This window comes from Capra hircus, unplaced genomic scaffold, assembly GCF_001704415.2.
Source record: "Capra hircus breed San Clemente unplaced genomic scaffold, ASM170441v1, whole genome shotgun sequence".
In the NCBI taxonomy this organism is placed as follows: Eukaryota; Metazoa; Chordata; class Mammalia; order Artiodactyla; family Bovidae; genus Capra; species Capra hircus.
Genome location: NW_017189615.1, coordinates 10,883 through 32,184, shown reverse-complemented (window position 1 = coordinate 32,184; position 21,302 = coordinate 10,883). Strand labels below are relative to the sequence as shown.

General features: G+C 39.7%; 1 pseudogene across 1 annotated transcript; it reads right to left on the bottom strand.

Moving 5' to 3' along the window:
* Positions 1–17,910: 17,910 nt before the first annotated feature.
* Positions 17,911–19,485, bottom strand: LOC102180659 (annotated as a pseudogene). The gene has a single exon (XR_001917652.1). The product of XR_001917652.1 is annotated as an elongation factor 1-alpha 1 pseudogene (transcript).
* Between the last annotated feature and the right edge of the window lie 1,817 nt (positions 19,486–21,302).

The following is a 21,302-nucleotide window of genomic DNA, read 5'->3' as shown; positions in this document are numbered from 1 at the left end:
CAACCCTTTGATAACCACTGCCTTCCATTATCTCTACTTGACCTAGTTTTCAGTCTTCTTATATTCTGTCAATCCCATTAATTTATTCTTTTCTTCTATGTGCATCCATTCTATTTTCTTTGCCTAGAATGTTCTGTCCTCCACTTCCCTCCTGGTCTTAAGAACTTATCTAGTCCAATTCAAGACCATCAGTCTCTCTGTTCTTCTGACTAGCATCTCTCAATATAATGCACAGTTTAATCCTTTATTTTATGCCATTTGCTTTTATTTCTTTCATGTGACTTGTATTACAATAATGTAAATATTTTATGGCAGGAATTATATTTTCTCTGCATCTCCCAAAGATAGAATCTAGCACAAGACTAAATACGTATAAGGTGTCTAATAACTACTTAATGGATTGTTTTATGTGGTCAGCTCATAAATTTTGTTCATGACATTATATGCTTTTCATTATGTCCATAACTAGACACTGATGAAGGAAAATATCTCAGAGGTTCAACTTCTGCTTTTAGCCTTACATGCAGAAGCCCATTACAACTTTTATGCCAGCAGAGTGAATCTTGTCTGTCACACCTTCCAACTTTGTTTCTGTCTTAAGGTACTCAGAATTACAAGGCAATGATTATTTCAATGATATTATATAGAAAAATGTGCATGATTGCAGCCTTATACTTAATGGCAAATAATAGCTGATTGTTTCATTCCAGCTTAGAATGAGGAAGTATGCAGTAAAAAAGCAATTTGATGCTGGTCACCACTTTTAAAGTCTTCAAATCCTTTCGACATTTATGACAGTGGCAGATAGTCAAAAGACACAGCATTTTATTTCACTCCATGTTAGAGAGGTTGCAAAGTTATTTCTTTGGTCTGTGTTGCTTTATTGAGCAGAAGATGTGGCATTCAGACCAAAAAAAAAAAAAAAGACCTTGCTGAAGTTTATAGTTGCTTGGGGCTGTGGTTTTTACAAAATGCATTCAACATAAAATTTAAAAAAATATATGTAAGTCAATCATGAAGCTCAGCAATTTGTTTTTATATTTGACTGCCAGAAATGTTATAATGCTCAACAGTGACTAAAGAAGGGATCGCAAGACACCATTCAAGGATAATGATGTGTTCTAGATTTCTGGATTGTTTCCCTGAAAATAATGTGGTTTGCCTTGATCACAGTGAGCCAGCAAAGCAATACCATTTTATCCTCTGTTTTAGATACTAGAAAATTTTGAATTTCAATGGCATTTATTTACTTGTTAATTTTCAAAATATCAGGTTTTAAAAAAATGCCTTGGAGTGTATTACATGAATAAGTAATTTCAATATCTTTAAAAACAACAGTAGCATGAAAATAAGAACCACTGCTCCTTTGTTTGTACTAATTAAAACTTGGGCTTTGTAGTAACTTAAAAGAAGGATTTTCTTCTGCACTGTTCCCTAGAAAGCTGATTATCAGCTCACGGGTCAAGGGATTGCAAAAGGCAGTGTCACAGTATAAATATATCACAGCAAATGTTTAGTAAATATTTATTAATGCAATCATGCCCCGCAGGTCATTGGAACCCTTGTCCATAAATATAGTCTTAAGAGGTTCTAGTATTGCTCTGTGGCTGCTTGTCTGGAACTTGAAGAATTGAGGAAGAGGGGTCTTTTCAGTTTGGAGCCACCTTGGAAGATTCACTGTGGTACCATAGCTCAGAAAATCATATGAATTTACGAGTTATATGTCCAAGTATACCTAGGTATACTTAAATATAGTCTTGCAATCTGTCAAATAATATTTACAATATAAATTTGATATGTTGTCAGAAAAAATACTAGCCCTTACTATATTCTTGTCACTTTACATGTATTTACAAATTTAATTGTAACAATAACTCTATGATGCATGTAGTATTATTAACCTATTTTAAAGATGAGTAAACCAAGGTACAGAGAAGTTATTTCAGTTTCTTAGAGTAAAGCCTCTTTACATTAAAATGTATGCTAGAGAAGGTTTAAAAAGTCTCTTTTCCTAGAAAAACATACTCCTCTCTTTCCCTCACTTAATCATGCCTAGTTGTTGAGACCACATGACTACAAAGAAATTATCACCATTTACTTGATGATGTGCATGCATGCTAAGTCTGACTCTTTGCAACCCTATGGGCTGTAGACAACCAGGCTTCTCTGTCCATGGAATTCTCCAGGCAAGAATGCTGAAGTGGGTTGCCATGCCCTCCTCCAGGGGATCTTCCCAACCCAGAGATCAAACCCTGTCCCTTATGTCTCCCACTGGCAGGCAGGTTCTTTACCACTAGCACCACCTGAGAAGCCCCTTACCTGATGACAGTATATAACCAATTAGAGGCTAAGTATATAAGAAGAAATTAGCAGCCACACCAAGTGCTTGCTTTTTCAAACTTGAACACACAAAATTATAGGATAAAGAAGGAAGGAAGGAAAAGGCAAATACCACAGTCTATTTCCCACAAGCTCACTATTCAAGCAGGAGGCTGAACCTAACCTACTGGGTCACTAATTATGAGATTTATGGAGGAAAACTGGGCCATCTCTAAAGCATAGATTCTCATTTAATTTGGGCATTGTAAGATGCTGGCCAGTAAAGTAACATATCTAAGTATATGGGTTCCAGATTAGGACTAAATTAGATTACAATTCCAGTGCCATCACTAATTACCTCTATATCCTTTGCTAAATTGTTTCATGTTTTTGTGAAACAGTTTCCTCATCTATAATCATGGAGGGTAGGGGCAGGTAATAATATTAGTAGTTTCTGTCACATCAAACTGTTGAGAGGATTGTTCAACCCAGTGTCTGACACCTGGTAAACACCCCAAAGGTCATTATTAGCAAGTGACTTTCTAGGTAGAAGAATAAAACAAATAGGGGTCTGGTATTAGGTATACAGGGCTTCCCTGGTGGCTCAGATGGTAAAGAATCTGCCTGCAATGTGGGAGACCTGGGTTTGATCCCTGGGTTGGGAAGACACCCTGGAGGAGGGCATGGCAACCCATTCCAGTATTCTTGCCTGAAGAATCCAATGGACAGAGGAGCCTGGCAGGCTACAGTCCATGGGGTCATAAGGAGTCCGACATGACTGAGCGACTAAGCACAGCACAGCACAGTACATTAGGTATACAAGGACGAATAACAACAAATACGACTAGAAAAAATTCACTATGGGTCATAGGAAGGCTGAGAATGTCATGCTAAAGAGTTCAGATTTATTTTATAGTCACTGGGGAGGCACGGAAGGCTTATGATCAGGCAAGTCCAAATACCATCAAATATAGTCTCAGAAAGATGTGTCGGTTTTTAAATGGAAAACTAAATCAATTCATTGACAGACTGAAACCACAACTGTGAGCATTATCATGTCTGTCCAAACTCATTGTCAGTTCAGTTCAGTTGTTCAGTGGTGTCCGACTCTTTGCGACCCCATGGACTGCAGCATGCCAGGTTGCCCTGTCCATCACCAACTCCCAGAGCTTACTCAAACTCATGTCCATCAGATCGATGATGGCTTCCAACCATCTCATCCTCTGTTGGCCACTTCTCCTCCCACTGTCAATCTTTCCCAGCATGAGGGTCTTTTCCAATGAGTCAGTTCATTGTATCAGGTGGCCAAAGTATTGGAATTTCTGCTTCAGCATCAGTCCTTCCAATGAATATTCAGGACTGATTTCCTTTAGGATGGACTGATCGGATCTCCTTGCAGTCCAAGGGACTCTCAAGTCTTCTCCAACATAACAATTCAAAAGCATCAATTTTTTGGTACTCAGCTTTCTCTATAGTCCAACTCTCACATACATGCATGACTACTGGAAAAACCATACCTTTTTTAATAGACAGACTTTTGTTGCCGAAGTAATGTCTCTGCTTTCTAATATGCTGTCTAGGTTGGTCATAGCTTTCCTTCCAAGGAGGAAGCATCTTTTAATTTCATGGCTGCAGTCACCATCTGCAGTGATTTTGAAGCCCCCCAAAATAAAGTCTGTCACTGTTTCCATTGTTTTTCCATCTATTTGCCATGAAATGGTGGGACTGGATGCCATGATCTTAGTTTTCTGAATGTTGAGTTTTAAGCCAACTTCTTCACTCTCCTCTTTCACTTTCATCAAAAGGCTGTTTAGTTCTTCTTTACTTTCTGCCATAAGGGTGGTGTCATCTGCATATCTGAGGTTATTGATATTTCTCCCGGCAATCTTGATTCCAGCTTGTGCTTCATTCAGTCTGGCATTTCTCATGATGTACTCTGCATATAATTTAAATAAGCAGTGTGACAATATATAGCATTGAAGTACTCTGTTCCCAATTTAGAACCAGTCTGTTGTTCCACGTCCGGTTCTAACTGTTGCTTATTGACCTGCATACCGATTTTTCAGGAGGCAGGTAAGGTGGTCTGGTATTCCCATCTCTTGAAGAATTTTCCACAGTTTGTTGCAATCTAGACATTCAAAAGCTTTGGCGTAATCAAAAAAGCAGAAGTAGACGTTTTTCTGGAACTCTCTTGCTGTTCCAATGATCCAATAGATGTTGGCAATTTGATCTCTGGTTCCTCTGCCTTTTCTAAATCCAGCTTGAACATCTGGAAGTTCACAGTTCACATATTGCTGAAGCCTGGCTTGGAGAATTTTGAGCATTACTTTGCTAGCATGTGAGATGAGTGCAATTGTGTGGTAGTTTGAACATTCTTTGGCATTACCTTTCCTGGGGATTGGAATGAAAACTGAACTTTTCCAGTCCTGTGGCTACTGCTGAGTTTTCCAAATTTGCTGGCATATTGAGTGCAGCACTTCCACAGCATCGTCTTTTAGGATTTGAAATAGCTTAGCTGGAATTTAATCACCACCACTAGCTTTGTTCATAATGTTTCCTAAGGCCCATTTGACTTCGCATTCCAGGATTTCTGGCTCTCAGTGAGTGATCACATCATCGCGGTTATCTGGGGGGTCATGAAGATCTTTTTTGTATAGTTCTTCTGTGTATTCTTGCCACCTCTTCTTAGTATCTTTTGCTTCTGTTGGGTTCATACCATTTCTCTCCTTTACTGTGTCCATCTCTGCATGAAATGTTCCCTTGGTATCACTAATTTTCTTGAAGAGAGCTCTAGTCTTTGCCATTCTATTGTTTTCCTCTATTTTTTTTGCATTGATCACTGAAGAAGGCTTTATCTCTCCTTGCTATTCTTTGGAATTCTGCATTCAAATGGGTGTATCTTTCCTTTTCTCCTGTGCCTTTAGCTTCTCTTCTTTTCTCAGCTATTTGTAAGCCCTCCTCAGACAACCATTTTGCCTTTTTTCATTTCTTTTTCTTGGGGATGGTCTTGATCACTGCCTCCTGTACAATGTCACAAACCTCCATCCATAGTTCTTCAGGCACACTGTCAGATCTAATCCCTTCGATCTATTTGTCTCATTGTAGTCTTTGCTTATGATCATTATTATATAATTACTAGTATAGTAATAATTTGCATTTCAGTTTTATACTTTTATTGAAACTTGAAAGTCCTATTAGACCTGATTGTGAATCTACAATTATAGAAGAATTTGCCCTGTTACTCTAAAATTCTAAATTGTTCCCCAGAATTAGACAATGCAGAGAAATAGAAGGCAAATAAATGTAGTGGTGGTGGTTTCGTTGCTAAGTTGTGTCCAACTCTTTGTGACCCCATGGACTGTAGCCTGCCAGGCTTGTCTGTCCATGGGATTCTCCAGGCAAGAATACAGGAGTGGGCTGCCATTTCCTTCTGAAATAAATGTAGTGCTTGGAGGGAAAGATGATTTCTTAAAAGAAAGCCACGAATTTGCCGCTCATTCCCAAGTGGCACTCGTGGTAAAAACACAGCTGCCAATGCAGGAGATGTAAGAGACTTGGGTTTGATGCCTGGGATGGGAAGATCCTCTAGAGGAGGGCGTGGAAAACCACTCCAATATTCTTGCCTGGAGAATCCCATGGACAAAGGATCCTGGCAGGCTACAGTCCATGGTTTCACACAGAGTCAGACATGACTGAAACAACTTAGCATGCATTCACTTGATCCTCAGGGCACAGGAATGTTGGGCCTCAAATGCCAGAGAAGATTTCAGGGTCGTTCTTGGAATGTTTTTTTGGTCAAAATAGAGAGGTCCCAAACTGGTGATTCTGAGAAACACTAAGCCAGGAGAGAAGAGGAAGTGGAGAGAGGAGGGAAGAAATAAATGATAAACAGAAGGATGAAGTAGTGTGTTGAAAGTCAGAGTAGTAAATAGGTAAATTGCTAAGATTTTCACAGCAGAGTCCCCAGAAGCTAAAGGGGAGAGTTAGGCAAAGTGAGTTTGCATTAGGATGCTATGAACCAAGGGCTTATCTGAAGTCCTGTCTCAGAACATATTGAAGAAGGTGAGTGGGAGGCTGTTTATGAGCCCTGAATAAACTATGAAATGATAGAAATTAAAGTCATGGCATCAAACTTGAACTGTGAAACTTATAGAAGGAAGAATTTGAGTTCATAGGCAGTTATCAAATGGAAACTGTTTCCTTTGAGAACAATTACTTTTTTATGCCATGAAATTATTTATATGCTGTTCAGTTCAGTTCAGTTGCTCAGTCGTGTCCAACTCCTTGCGGCCCCATGAATGGCAGCATGCCAGGCCTCCCTGTCCATCACCAGCTCCCGGAGTTCACTCAAACTCATGTCCATCGAGTCAGTGAACCACCCAGCCATCTCACCCTCTGTCGTTCCCTTCTCCTCCTTCCCCAATCCCTCCCAGCATCAGGGTCTTTTCCAATGAGTCAACTCTTCACATGAGGTGGCCAAAGTATTGGAGTTTCAGCTTTAGCACCAGTCCTTCCATGAACACCCAGGACTGATCTCCTTTAGAATAGACTGGTTGGATTTCCTTGTAGTCCAAGGGACTCTCAAGAGTCTTCTCCAGCACCACAGTTCAAAAGCATCAATTCTTCGGCACTCAGCTTTCTTTACAGTTCAACTCTCAAATCCATACATGACTACTGGAAAAACCATAGCCTTGACTAGACGGACCTTTGTTGGCAAAGTAATTTCTCCTTTTTTTAATATGCTGTCTAGTTTGGTCATAACTTTCCTTCCAAGGAGTAAGCGTCTTTTAATTTCATGGCTGCAATCACCATCTGCAGTGATTTTGGAACCCCCCAAAATAAAGTCTGACACTGTTTCCACTGTTTCCGCATCTATTTGCCATGAAGTGATGGGACTGGACACCATGATCTTAGTTTTCTGAATGTTGAGCTTTAAGCCAACTTTTTCACTCTTCTCTTTCACTTTCATCAAGAGGCTTTTTAGGTCCTCTTCACTTTCTGCATAAGGGTGGTGTCATCTGCATATCTGAGGTTATTGATATTTCTCACAGCAATCTTGATTGCAGCAGCTTGTGCTACTTCCAGCCCAGCGTTTCTCATGATGTACTCTGCATATAAGTTAAATAAGCAAGGTGACAATATACAGCCTTGATGTACTCCTTTTCGTATTTGGAACCAGTCAGGCACTCTGTCTATCAGATCTAGTCCCTTAAATCTATTTCTCACTTCCACTGTATAATCATAAGTGATTTGATTTAGGTCATACCTGAATGGTCTAGTGGTTTTCCCTACTTTCTTCAATTTAAGTCTGAATTTGGCAATAAGGAGTTCATGATCTGAGCCACAGTCAGCTCCTCATCTTGTTTTTGTTGACTGTATAGAGCTTCTCCATCTTTGGCTGCAAAGAATATAATCAATCTGATTATGGTGTTGACCATCTGGTGATGTCCATGTGTAGAGTCTTCTCTTGTGTTGTTGGAAGAGGGTGTTTGCTATGACCAGTGCATTTTCTTGGCAAAACTCTATTAGTCTTTGCCCTGCTTCATTCTGCATTCCAAGGCCAAATTTGCCTGTTACTCCAGGTGTTTCTTGACTTCCTACTTTTGTATTCCAGTTCCCTATAATGAAAAGGACATCTTTTTTGGGTGTTGGTTCTCAAAGGTCTTGTAGGTCTTCATAGAACCATTCAACTTCAGCTTCTTCAGTGTTACTCGTTGGGGCATAGGCTTAGATTACTCTGATATTGAATGGTTTGCCTTGGAAATGAACAGAGATCATTCTGTCGTTTTCGAGATTGCATCCAAGTATTGCATTGTTGACTATGATGGCTACTCCATTTTTTCTAAGGGATTCCTGCCCACAGTAGTAGATATAATGGTCATCTTAGTTAAATTCACCCATTCCAGTCCATTTTATTTCTCTGATTCCTAGAATGTCGACATTCACTCTTGCCATCTCCTGTTTGACCACTTCCAATTTGTCTTGATTCATGGGCCTGACATTCCAGGTTCCTATGCAGTATTGCTCTTTATAGCATTGGACCTTGCTTCTATCACCAGTTACATCCACAACTGGGTATTGCTTCTGCTTTGGCTCCATCCCTTCATTATTTCTGAAGTTATTTCTCCACTGATCTCCAGTAGCATATTCGTCACCTACTGACCCAGGGAGTTCCTCTTTAAGCATCTTATCATTTTGTCTTTTCATACTGTTCATGAACAGTATTTATACACTATTTCATACTGTTCATGAACACTATTTATACACTGCTGCTGCTGCTGCTCCTAAGTCACTTTAGTCGTGTCTGACTCTGTGCAGCCCCATAGACGGCAGCCCACCAGGCTCCCCCATCCCTGGGATTCTCCAAGCAAGAACACTGGAGTGGGTTGCCATTTCCTTCTCCAATGCATTAAAGTGAAAAGTGAAAGTAAAGTCGCTCAGTCATGCCCGACTCTTAGCGACCCATGGACTGCAGCCTACCAGGTTCCTTCATCCATGGGATTTTCCAGGCAAGAGTACTGGAGTGGGTTGCCATTGCCTTCTCCAGATTTATACACTAGCAGGCCTATATTTATACACTAGTAGGGCATTCAGTCCCGTAACTTCATGGGAAATAGATGGGGAAACAGTGGAAACAGTGTCAGACTTTATTTTTGGGGGCTCCAAAATCACTGCAGATGGTGCCTGCAGCCATGAAATTAAAAGATGTGTACTCCTTGGAAGAAGAGTTATGACCAACCTAGATAGCATATTCAAAAGCAAAGACGTTAGTTTGCAGACTAAGGTCCATCTAGTCAAGGCTATGGTTTTTCCAGTGGTCATGTATGGATGTGAGAGTTGGACTGTGAAGAAAGCTGAGGGCCGAAGAATTAATGCTTTTGAACTGTGGTGTTGGAGAAGACTCTTGAGAGTCCCTTGGACTGCAAGGAGATCCAACCAGTCCATTCTGAAGGAGATCAGCCCTGGGATTTCTTTGGAAGGAATGGTGCTAAAGCTGAAACTCCAATACTTTGGCCAGCTCATGCAAAGAGTTGACTCACTGGAAAAGACTCTGATGCTGGGAGGGACTGGGGGCAGGAGGAGAAGGGGACGACAGAGGATGAGATGGCTGCATGGCATCACTGAGTCGATGGATGTGAATCTGAGTGAACTCTGGGAGTTGGTGATGGACGGTGAGGCCTGGCGTGCTGCAATTCATGGGGTCGCAGAGTCGGACACGACTGAGGGACTGAACTGAACTGAACTGAGGCCTATATTATGCAGAACTGAATTCTACATCATTCTCATCACTGTCCTTAGGAGAGAATGAAGGGAAGCATCAGTCAAGCTCTTATTGATGATTTTTGAATTTATATTTGGTACAATAAGGAACTAAGTAAATTATGGTACATTAATCTTATGGAATTCCATATAGCATGAAAATGGATATACATGGAAACCAAATTTAAATGAAAAGCAAATTGTAATAAAGGGCCAAAATCATATATGATCTCCAATTATATCTATGTGAGCACATTTTTTTAAATAAAATATAGGAGTAGAAACTGGAATGAAACATAGAGAAATAAAAATAACTTTGTTATATTGGTAGAGATAGAATCTTTCCTCTTTCAAATTTTATGATATATTCCTTTAATATGATGCTTTTCTCCTTTTTGTTTTTGCTCTTCAAGAGTAATTAATGCTTGTGACAAAAAAGTTAAGGGAGTAAATAATTACGGATAGGAAAAAGGAAAAATTCTCAAATTCAGTTTTCAGTCACATGAATGTACATATATTTCTCCATGTAATAGTAAGATGAACCCAGATCCCAGTTTAAGACAATTAGGGGATCACTGAAGGTTCCAATATTGATTCTTTTCTTATCCCATTCTTTCTTTCTGGCTGATGTCATTCAATGACTTCAACTACCACGTTTTCAGTTCAGTTCAGTTCAGTCGCTCAGTCGTGTCTGTCTGACTCTTTGCGACCCCATGAATCACAGCACGCCGGCCTTCCTGTCCTTCACCAACTCCCAGAGTCCACTCAGACTCACGTCCATCGAGTCAGTGATGCCATCCAGCCATCTCATCCTCTGTCGTCCCCTTCTCCTCCTGCCCCCAATCCCTCCCAGCATCAGAGTCTTTTCCAATGAGTTAACTCTTCGCATGAGGTGGCCAAAGTACTGGAGTTTCAGCTTTAGCACCATTCCTTCCAAAGAAATCCCAGGGCTGATCTTTATAATGGATTGGTTGGATCTCCTTGCAGTCCAAGGGACTGTCAAGGGTCTTCTCCAACACCACAGTTCAAAAGCATCTATTCTTCAGTGCTCAGCTTTCTTCACAGTCCAACTGTCACATCCATACATGACCACTGGAAAAACCATAGCCTTGACTAGATGGACCTTTGTTGGCAAAGTAATGTCTCTGCTTTTGAATATGCTATCTAGGTTGGTCATAACTTTCCTTCCAAGGAGTAAGCGTCTTTTAATTTCATGGCTGCAGTCACCATCTGCAGTGATTTTGGAGCCCAAACAAATAAAGTCTGACACTGTTTCCACTGTTTCTCCATGTATTTGCCATGAAGTGATGGGACCAGAGGCCATGATCTTCGTTTTCTGAATGTTGAGCTTTAAGCCAACTTTTTCACTCTCAACTTTCACTTTCCTGAAGAGGCTTTTTAATTCCTCTTCACTTTCTGCCATAACAGTGGTGTCATCTGCATATCTGAGGTTATTGATATTTCTCCCAGAAATCTTGATTCCAGCTTGTGCTTCTTCCAGCCCAGCGTTTCTCATGATGTACTCTGCATATAAGTTAAATAAGCAGGGTGACAATGTACAGCCTTGATGTACTCCTTTTCCTATTTGGAACCAGTCTGTTGTTCCATGTCCAGTTCTAACTGTTGCTTCCTGACCTGCATATAGGTTTCTCAAGAGGCAGGTCAGGTGGTCTGGTATTCCCATCTCTTTCAGAATTGTCCACAGTTTCTTGTGATCCACACAGTCAAAGGCTTTGGCATAGTCAATAAAGCAGAAATAGATGTTTTTCTGGAACTCTCTTGCTTTTTCCATGATCCAGCGGATGTTGGCAATTTGATCTCTGGTTCCTCTGCCTTTTCTAAGACCAGCTTGAACATCAGGAAGTTCCCAGTTCACGCATTGCTGAAGCCTGGCTTGGAGAATTTTGAGCATTACTTTACTAACATGTAAGATGAGTGCCATTGTGTGGTAGTTTGAGCATTCTTTGGCATTGCCTTTCTTTGGGATTGGAATGAAAAGTGACCTTTTCCAGTCCTGTGGCCACTGCTGAGTTTTCCAAATCTGCTGGCAAATTGAGTGCAGCACTTTCACCGCATCATCTTTCAGGATTTGAAATATCTCAACTGGAATGCCATCACCTCCACTAGCTTTGTTCATAGTGATGCTTTCTAAGGCCTACTTGACTTCACATTCCAGGATGTCTGGCTCTAGGTGAGTGATCACATCATCGTGATTATCTTGGTCGTGAAGATCCTTTTTGTACAGTTCTTCTGTGTATTCTTGCCACCTCTTCTTGATATCTTCTGCTTCTGTTAGGTCTATACCATTTCTGTCCTTTATCGAGCCCATCTTTGCATGAAATATTCCCTTTGTATCTTTTTTTAAATTTATTTTAATTGGAGGTTAATTACTTTACAATATTGTATTGGTTTTGCCATACATCAACATGTATCCACCACAGTATACATGTGTTCCCCATCCTGAACCCCACTCCCTCCTCCCTCCCCATAGCATCCCTCTGGGTAGTCTCAGTGCACTAGCCCCAAGCATCCAGTATCATGCATTGAACCTGGACTGGCGACTTGTTTCATGTATGATATTATACATGTTTCAATTCAAATCTTGACTTCTAGCCTAGCTTTCTTTCCTGAACTTCAGACTTCTATAGCCATCAACTAATCACACAATTTCCACCTGGATATACCACAAGCAGGAGAAGGAAATGTCAACCCACTCCAATATTCCTGCCTGGAGAGTCCCATAGATGGAGGAGCCTGGTGGGGTACAGTCCATGGAGTTGTAAAGTGGGACATGACTTAGCGACTAAACCACCAACATACCATAAGCCTCTCATATTCTAAAATTCTATCATCTCTGCACCTTCCAAACTTGCTTCTTTTCTTTATTCCCTACTTTAAATAATCATGGTTCAAATAGTTTTACAGATGAAATTCCTTGGCTCCTTCCTTTCCCTCACCAGCAACACTAAATTAATTTGCCTATTTCATCCATTCCACTTTTAGAGTATCTTTTTTATCTAGTTTACTTTTTCTCTCTCCTCTGCAATTGTCCTATCCCAGACCATCATCATCTCTCACTCGACCTATATTAATCTCCCTGCTTCTAGTATTGTTACCCCTTTACTATAAGCTCCACATTTATGTCAGAATTATTCCTTTGGAACAGAGTTTGACTCACATAATTTTTCTCAAATGTCTGCCTAACTTTAAAAAATCTAAGCACTTAACATGGCTTTTCAAGTATTTCAAGATCTGGCCCTGACAGTCAACTTGTATAGTAAATCTCTCCACTCATCCTAAACTCCTGTAGCTCCTTTTTGGAACACTTCCTGGTCTTTGTCCCCTGCCCTTGCACTTGTTCTCTAGTGGCTAAAATCCTAAATTTCAGAGCCTAACTCAAATATCACCCTTTTCATGAAGTCAATGTTATGTGCCTCACTGGAAAGCAGCTATTTTTCCCTTTTTATTCTCACTGAACACTACCTGAGCTTCTTTTATAGCACCTATTTCAAACTTCCTTGCATCATAATGATTTGTGTCATGACAGTGAACTTTACTAGACTGCAAGTTGCTTGAAGACAGAAATAGTATTGCACTGATTGCTTATCCCTGAAGATATCACAGTGCCTAGAACATTGAAGATACTGTTTTGAATTGAATTAAACTGAATCTGTGACCTGAGACTGATGAGGATTTGTCCCTCCTTACCTCTTCTCGCAACAACTACAGGACTCAGGATACAGTTTGGTTATAAAGAAACTTGTATATCAGAGAGCTGTTCTTAACCAGAATGTATTCTGTTTTCCTCTGACCTGGAAACAAGTTAAATAGCCATGTCCTAGGCCCAAATCTCTAACTGTTCCTTCTTTCCACTAATAAGCCTAGCCTTAGCACACAAAGGCCAGCAGAAACAATCTTGTCAGAGTAGTGAGAAATGCATGATTCATTTATCAACTAGCTGGAGTTTGGGAAGGAATTGAGAGATCCATCTGTTGAAATCTCACCATTCATCAGCAGTACGTTGTCCTGGGCAGCCAGCCTGCTGTTAGCTACTTACTAATTTTAACTCATTTTCCTCTTCTCCAAAAGGTTCTGGGTTAATTTATTGACTATATAAAAAGAATCAGAAAAACCACCACAAATTGTGGGATTAACATTGACTTGTGTCAGAAAACCTGGATCTTAATCATGATTCTGCTACTAACTTGCTATCAAATATTGGGTAACTGACTTCCTTTCTCTGAGTTTCTCTAATCTGCAATCATTAAAAAGTCTTTTTCTTTTTAACCTGTAATCTAATTTTCAACCTTTTAAAATGTGTAAAACAGTTTTAAGTAAAGATAGCAACTCCATAAAAGGAGAGGATGACTTACACCAGCCAGAACTGCCATCATCAAAAAAATCCACAAACAGTAAATGCTGGAGAGGGTGTGGAGAGACAGGAATCCTCCTACACTGTTGGAGAAATGTAAATTGGTCTAATCACTATGGAGAACAGTATGGAGATTCCTTAAAAAACTAAAAATACAGCTAACATACAACCCTACAATCCCACTAGTGGGCTTATATCCAGAGAAAAATATGATCTGAAAGTATACATGCACCCCAATATTCACTGTAGCACTGTTTAAAATAGCCAAGATATGGAAGCAACCTAAATGTCCATCAACAGAGGAGTGGATAAACAAGACTGTAATATTCCAGTATATATGTATATATACTGGAATATTACACAGCCATTAATAATGAAATAACACTGTTTGCAGCAACATGGATGGACCTAGGGATTGTCATACTGCATGAACTAAGTCAGACAGAGGAGAAATATCATAAGCTATCCCTTATATGTGGAATCTAAAAAGGAATAAATACAAATAAACTTACAAATCAGAAGGAGACTCACAGACTAAGAGAATGAACTTATGGTTGCTGGGGGAAGGGATAGCTAGGGACTTTGGGAAGGTAAGGTACACACTGCTATGTTTAAAATGGATAACCCAATAAAGACCTACTGTATAGCACATGGAACTCTGGTTGATGTTGTGTGGCAGCTTGGATGAAAGGGGGTTTGGGGGAGTATGGATACATGTATATGTATGGCTGAATCCCTTCTCTGTTCACCTGAAACTATCATAACATTGTTAATCAGCTACAAACCAATATAAAATAAAATTTAAAAAAATAATGGGATGACAAGAAGTATTTTGTCTTCATAAAGCAGTACAAAATTGATCCATTATCAAAGATCATTCAATTGAGGTATGATACAACATTAATTTGGCTTCATATGTACAACATAAGGAGAAGGCAATGGCAACCCACTCCAGTACTCTTGCCTGGAAAATCCCATGGACAGAGAAGCCTGGTAGGCTGCAGTCCATGGGGTCGCTAAGAGTTGGACATGACTGAGGGACTTCACTTTCACTTTTCACTTTCATGCATTGGAGAAGGAAATGGCAACCCACTCCAGTGTTCTTGCCTGGAGAATCCCAGGGATGGGGGAGCCTGGTGGGCTGCCATCTATGCGGTAGCACAGAGTCAGACACGACTGAAGTGACTTAGCAGCAGCAGCAGCAGTACAACACAATGATTCAGTATTTGTATATGTTGTGAAATAATCAACTCAGTAAGTCTAGTTAACATCTGTCACCATACATAGTAACAGAATTCTTTGCTTGAGACGAAAACTTTTAAGATTTACTCTCAACAACTTTCAAATATGCAACAGTATTATTTACCATAGCTACCATGATGTCCATAATGTCCCATGATAACTGGAAGTTTGTACCTTTTGACTGCTTTCACCCATTTTGCCCACCTCCACACCCTGACGCTGGCAACTACAAATCTGTTCTCTGTATCTATGAGCTTGTTTGATCTTTTTAAGATTCCATGTTTAAGTAAGATGCTACTGCTAAGTCGCTTCAGTCATGTCCGACTCTGTGCAATCCCATAGACAGCAGCCCGCTAGGTTCCCCCGTCCCTGGAATTCTCCAGGCAAGAACACTTGAGTGGGTTGCTATTTCCTTCTCCAATGTATGAAAGTGAAAAGCGAAAGTGAAGTCGCTTAGTCGTGCCGACTCTTAGCGACCCCATGGACTGCAGCCTACCAGGCTCCTCCATCCATGGGACTTTCCAGGCAAGAGTACTGGAGTGGGGTGCCATTGCCTTCTTCGTTAAGTAAGATAGTTCTTAAGTATTTGTCTTTCCCTGTCTGACTTACTACACTTAGCATAATGCTCTTAAGGTCCATCCATGTTGTCATGAATGGCAAGATTTCATTCTTTTTATGGCTAAATAACCTTCCATCGTATGCTTGTAGTCTGTTTATGACTGAATAACATTACATTATGTGAGATGTATTTTCTTTTTTAAAAAAATTAATTCATTTATTTTAATTGGAGGCTAAGTACTTTACAATATTATGGTTGTTTTCCCCATACATTGACACGAATCAGCCACGGGTGTACGTGTCCGCCCCCCCCATCCTGAACCCCCCTCCCACCTCCCTCTCCACCCCATTGCTCTGGGCTGTCCCAGAGCACCGGCTTTGAGTGTCCTGCTTCATGCATCAAACTTGCACTGGTCATCTATTTTACATATGGTAATATACATGTTTCAGTGCAAATAAAAACCACAATGAAGTACCATCTCACGCTGGTCAGAATGGCTGCCATCAAAAAGTCTGCAAGCAATAAATGCTGGAGATGTATTTCCTTTATCCATTCATCTGCTGATGAACACTTAGGTTTTTTTTTCTATATTTTGGTTATTATAAATAATTCTGCAATGAACCTAGGGGTGCATATATCCATTTTGAGTTAGTGTTTTCATTTCCTTTGGATAAATAGCTAGAAGTGGAATTACTGGATTATATGGTACTTTTATTTTTAATTTTTTGAGGAATCTCCATAGTGGCTAAACCAGTTTACATTTCCACCAACAGGCACAAGAGTTCCCTTTTCTCCACATCCTTGCTAACACTTGTTATTTTTTGTATTTTTCATAATAGTCATTCTCAAATGTGTGAAGTGATATTATTGTTGGTTTTGTTTGCATTTCCCTGATTATTAGTGATATTGAGCATCTTTTTATGTACCCCTTGGCCATTTGTATGTCTTCTGTAGAAAATGTCTATTCAGAGCTTCTGTCCATTGTTTAATCAGATTGTTTGTGGGGTTTTGTTATTAAGGTATATAAATTATTTTTCAGATATATCATTTGCAATATCTCCCATTCAGTAGACTGGCTTTTCATTTTGTTGGTGGTTTCCTTTGATGTGCAGAAGCTTTTTAGTTTGATGTAGTCCCATTTGTTTACTTTGCTTTTGTTGCTTTGTCTGAGGACACAGATAAACAAAACAAAACAAAACAAAACAAAACTATTGCTAACACTGAAGTTTTTGGTGACAAATCCAAAAACTCATCACCAAGACCTATGTCAAGGACCTTACTATCTCTGTTTTCTTCTAGGAGTTTATGGTTTCAGGTCTCACATTCATTTTGAGTTAACTTTTGTGTATGTGTAAAATAATGGTCCAGTTTCATTATTTTGCATGTGGTTGTCCAGTTTTTGCAACATCATTTATTTAAGAGACTGTCCCTCCTCCATTGTATATTATTGGCTCCTATGTTGTAAATTAATTGACCATATATGCCTGGGTTTATTTCTGGGCTACCTAATCTATTCAACTGATCTGTGTGTCAATTTGAAATTTCAAACTGTATATCAGTTTGAAATAGAGCAGAATAGTTGCCCAGAAAAAAACCCGTCACAGAACATGATGCCACCAGCTTTTGGTTTTTCCTCAAGATTCCTTTGGCTATTCAGGTAAAGACCATTTAATTTTTAAAGATCAACAACACCAAAAGCATAAATTAAAGTGCAAGAAAAAACTTCTGATAAATATGATTTAATTAAAGATTTTAAATTTATTTTCTCCCACAGTAGTTAAGCATGCCTTTTAAATGAATAAGAGCTGAGGAAAATTAGCATGTGCATCATTCAGGATTAGAGGAGCCAACATGCAAAATCTCTAAAAAGGTGAAGTTTGACCAGGTCATGTGTAAAATCCTTTCATGCTTTGACATTGTGTAGGATATGACAATGGTAATGCACCCATCAAAGTAGTAGATGCTCAACAAACTCTTATACACATTAGGTAAAATTTATTTTTTATTTTTATTTTTTATTTTTTTTCTCATTAAACTTTTTTAATGGGTCTCAAATTCTGTGACAGATTTTTTGTCAAGTTGTTTTCATTAAAAAGCACTGATTTTAAAAACTAATAACTTAAACTGCCACACACAAAACATATGGTCCACAAAAACATTCTCCTTTCCTTCTGAAGGTTTTACGATGCATTGTTATCATTAACCAGTCTTTCACTATTAAACTTAAATGGCCAATTGAGACAAACAGTTCTGGGACTGTTCTTCCACCACTGATTAAGACTGGGGTGGCAGGTACTGGGGATAATATTCATTTAGCCTTCTGAGCTTTCTGGGCAGACTTGGTGACCTTGCCAGCTCCAGCTGCCTTCTTGTCCACTGCTTTGATGACACCCACAGCGACTGTCTGTCTCATGTCACGCACAGCAAAACGGCCCAGGGGAGGATAATCAGAAAAGCTCTCGACACACATAGGCTTGCCAGGAACCATATCAACGATGACAGCATCACCAGATTTCAAGAATTTAGGGCCATCTTCCAGCTTTTTCCCAGAACGACGATCAATCTTCTCCTTCAGCTCAGCAAACTTGCAAGCAATGTGAGCTGTGTGACAATCCAGCACAGGTGCATATCCAGCACTGATTTGGCCTGGATGGTTCAAAATAATCACCTGAGCTGTGAAGCCAGCAGCTTCCATGGGTGGATCATTTTTGCTGTCACCAGCCACATTGCCATGACGGACATCTTTGACAGACACATTTTTGACATTGAAGCCCACATTGTCCCCAGGAAGGGCTTCACTCAATGCTTCATGGTGCATTTCTACAGACTTCACCTCCGTTGTTACATTGACTGGAGCAAAGGTGACCACCATGCCAGGTTTGAGAACACCAGTCTCCACACGACCCACAGGGACAGTACCAATACCACCAATTTTATAGACATCCTGGAGAGGCAAACGCAAGGGTTTGTCAGTTGGGCGAGTTGGTGGCAGGATGCAATCCAGAGCCTCAAGCAGGGTGGTTCCACTGGCATTGCCGTCCTTACAGGTGACTTTCCATCCCTTGAACCATGGCATATTAGCACTTGGCTCCAGCATGCTGTCACCATTCCAGCCAGAAATTGGCACAAATGCTACTGTGTCGGGGTTGTAGCCAATTTTCTTAATGTAGGTGCTGACTTCCTTAACAATTTCCTCGTATCTCTTCTGGCTATAAGGTGGCTCAGTAGAATCCATTTTGTTAACGCCAACAATTAGTTGTTTCACACCCAGGGTGTAAGCCAGAAGGGCATGCTCATGGGTCTGCCCATTCTTGGAGATACCGGCTTCAAATTCACCAACACCAGCAGCAACAATCAGGACAGCACAGTCAGCCTGGGATGTGCCTGTAATCATGTTTTTGATGAAGTCTCTGTGTCCTGGGGCATCAATGATGGTAACATAGTACTTGCTGGTCTCAAATTTCCACAGGGAGATATCAATGGTAATACCACGCCCAAGTTCAGCTTTCAGTTTGTCCAAGACCCAGGCATATTTGAAGGAGCCCTTTCCCATCTCGCAGCCTCCTTCTCGAACTTTTCAATTGTTCTCTTGTCGATCCCGCCACATTTGTAGATCAGATGGCCAGTCGTGGTAGACTTCCCTGAATCTACGTGCCCAATGACAACGATGTTGATGTGGGTCTTCTCCTTTCCCATTTTGGCTTAGGTTTAATGGTGGTTTTCACGACACCTGTGTCCTGGCGGCAAACCCGTTGTGAAAACAAAGCTAGGTAAAATTTATTAAGTGTTTGAGTTTGTGGCATAGGCTGTAAATGCTGAAGAAATTCAGATAGAAAGTTTGCAGAAACAGAAAGTAAAGGGTTGGAATACTAAGAATATAATTTCTGTGTTCAACTTTGAGTTTTGGGATAAATTTTTGAGATGGTTCCCAAAGCCCTTAAAGAAGGGTCATTAATTGTATTACTTATTTTTGTGATTTTTTTTATTCTTGGTATTTTTATACTTGATTGGTAAGAGAGATAAGGGGAAGGGAAAGGAAGAAATATAACTTACATTTATGAAGAGCCTTCCATATGGTAAGAAGCACATATATACTATCATATTTAACCTTCACAACAATCACCAGAAGTGTGTAAGTCAGTATTATTATTCCTATTTTTAACATATTAAAAAAAAAACACAGAGAGGTCTGGTAAATTCCCAGAGTTCATTTTCGTAGTATAAAAACAGATCCAGAAATAAAACCTAGATCTTATTAACTCCAAAACCCTTACTCCTTCCACTACTATGCCACTTCGAGTTAGCATGCTTTCTGAAGACAGTCTTCTCACATTATTTCAATGTGAATAACAAGAAGAATTCTCAGATAAGATTTTAGAGTTTAGGGACTCATTCACATAGAACTTTTGTTCAATAAGCTGTATTCAAAACCTTTGGTACCTTCAGTGTACTACCTGAACCTCAACTTGAGCTCTGAAGATCCTTTTATACAGAACAGATTCATTCTCCAAGTTCTCCCAATATTATTTATACATCACAAAAGAAAAATTAAAATGGAGAATTCCCTGGTGGTCTGGTGGTTAGGACTCCATGCTTCCACTGCAGGGGCCCAGGTTTGATTCCTGGCTGGGGAACTAAAATCCCACAAGCCATGCAGTGCAGTCAAAAAAACAGAGAGAGAGAGAGAATTCAAATGGCTCTCAAACCTAGAGGGAACATAAAATCACTCATAATTTGATAAAATCAAATTAAAACCACACTGAGATACTATTTCTCAACTCTCAGACTGACAAAAATTTTAAAGTATGATAACAGATTCTGTTTCTTAGGTTGTAGGAAAACAAGTACTCTGATATATCACTGATGGGAATTCCAATTGGTACAACTTTTCTGGAGTGAAATCTGACAATATCTTAGAAAACCATACATGACTTTTAATTTGACTGATCAACCTTACTCCTAAGAATGTAATCTGAAGATAAACTTCCAACAACATAAAAATATGTATGTGCCAGGTTGTTTATTCCAACATCCTTTTGCAATAGCAAAATACTGGGAAACAACCTAAATATTCACACATAGGAGAGTGGTCAAATAAACTGTGGTATACCTAAACAATGAAGAACTGCATTAGTTATACATTTCAGTGAAATAAATAACCACAATTTTTGTGGCTTTAAAACAACATGTTTATTGCTTCAACTTTTCTCTGAGCCAGCAATCTTGGCATGTTTTAGCTGAGTCTTCTGCTTTAGAGATTCTCATAAGATGCAATCAAGGTGTTGGCCAGGACTGGGACTTATTTGAAGCTAAACTGGGGAAAGATCCACCTCTAAGCTTATATGATTGTTGGAAGGACTCAGATCCTTCTGGATTCAGCTTTTCGCTAATTGTCAACTGGAATTTGTCCTTAGCAACTATAGGGTTACCATAGATTTTTGCTATGTGGGCCTCTCCATACAGTGGCTTCCTTCATTAAAGCCAGCAAGGTAGAGACTCAGTGTAGTCTTCTGAAAGATAGTCATTACAATCTTATTCAACATAATCATA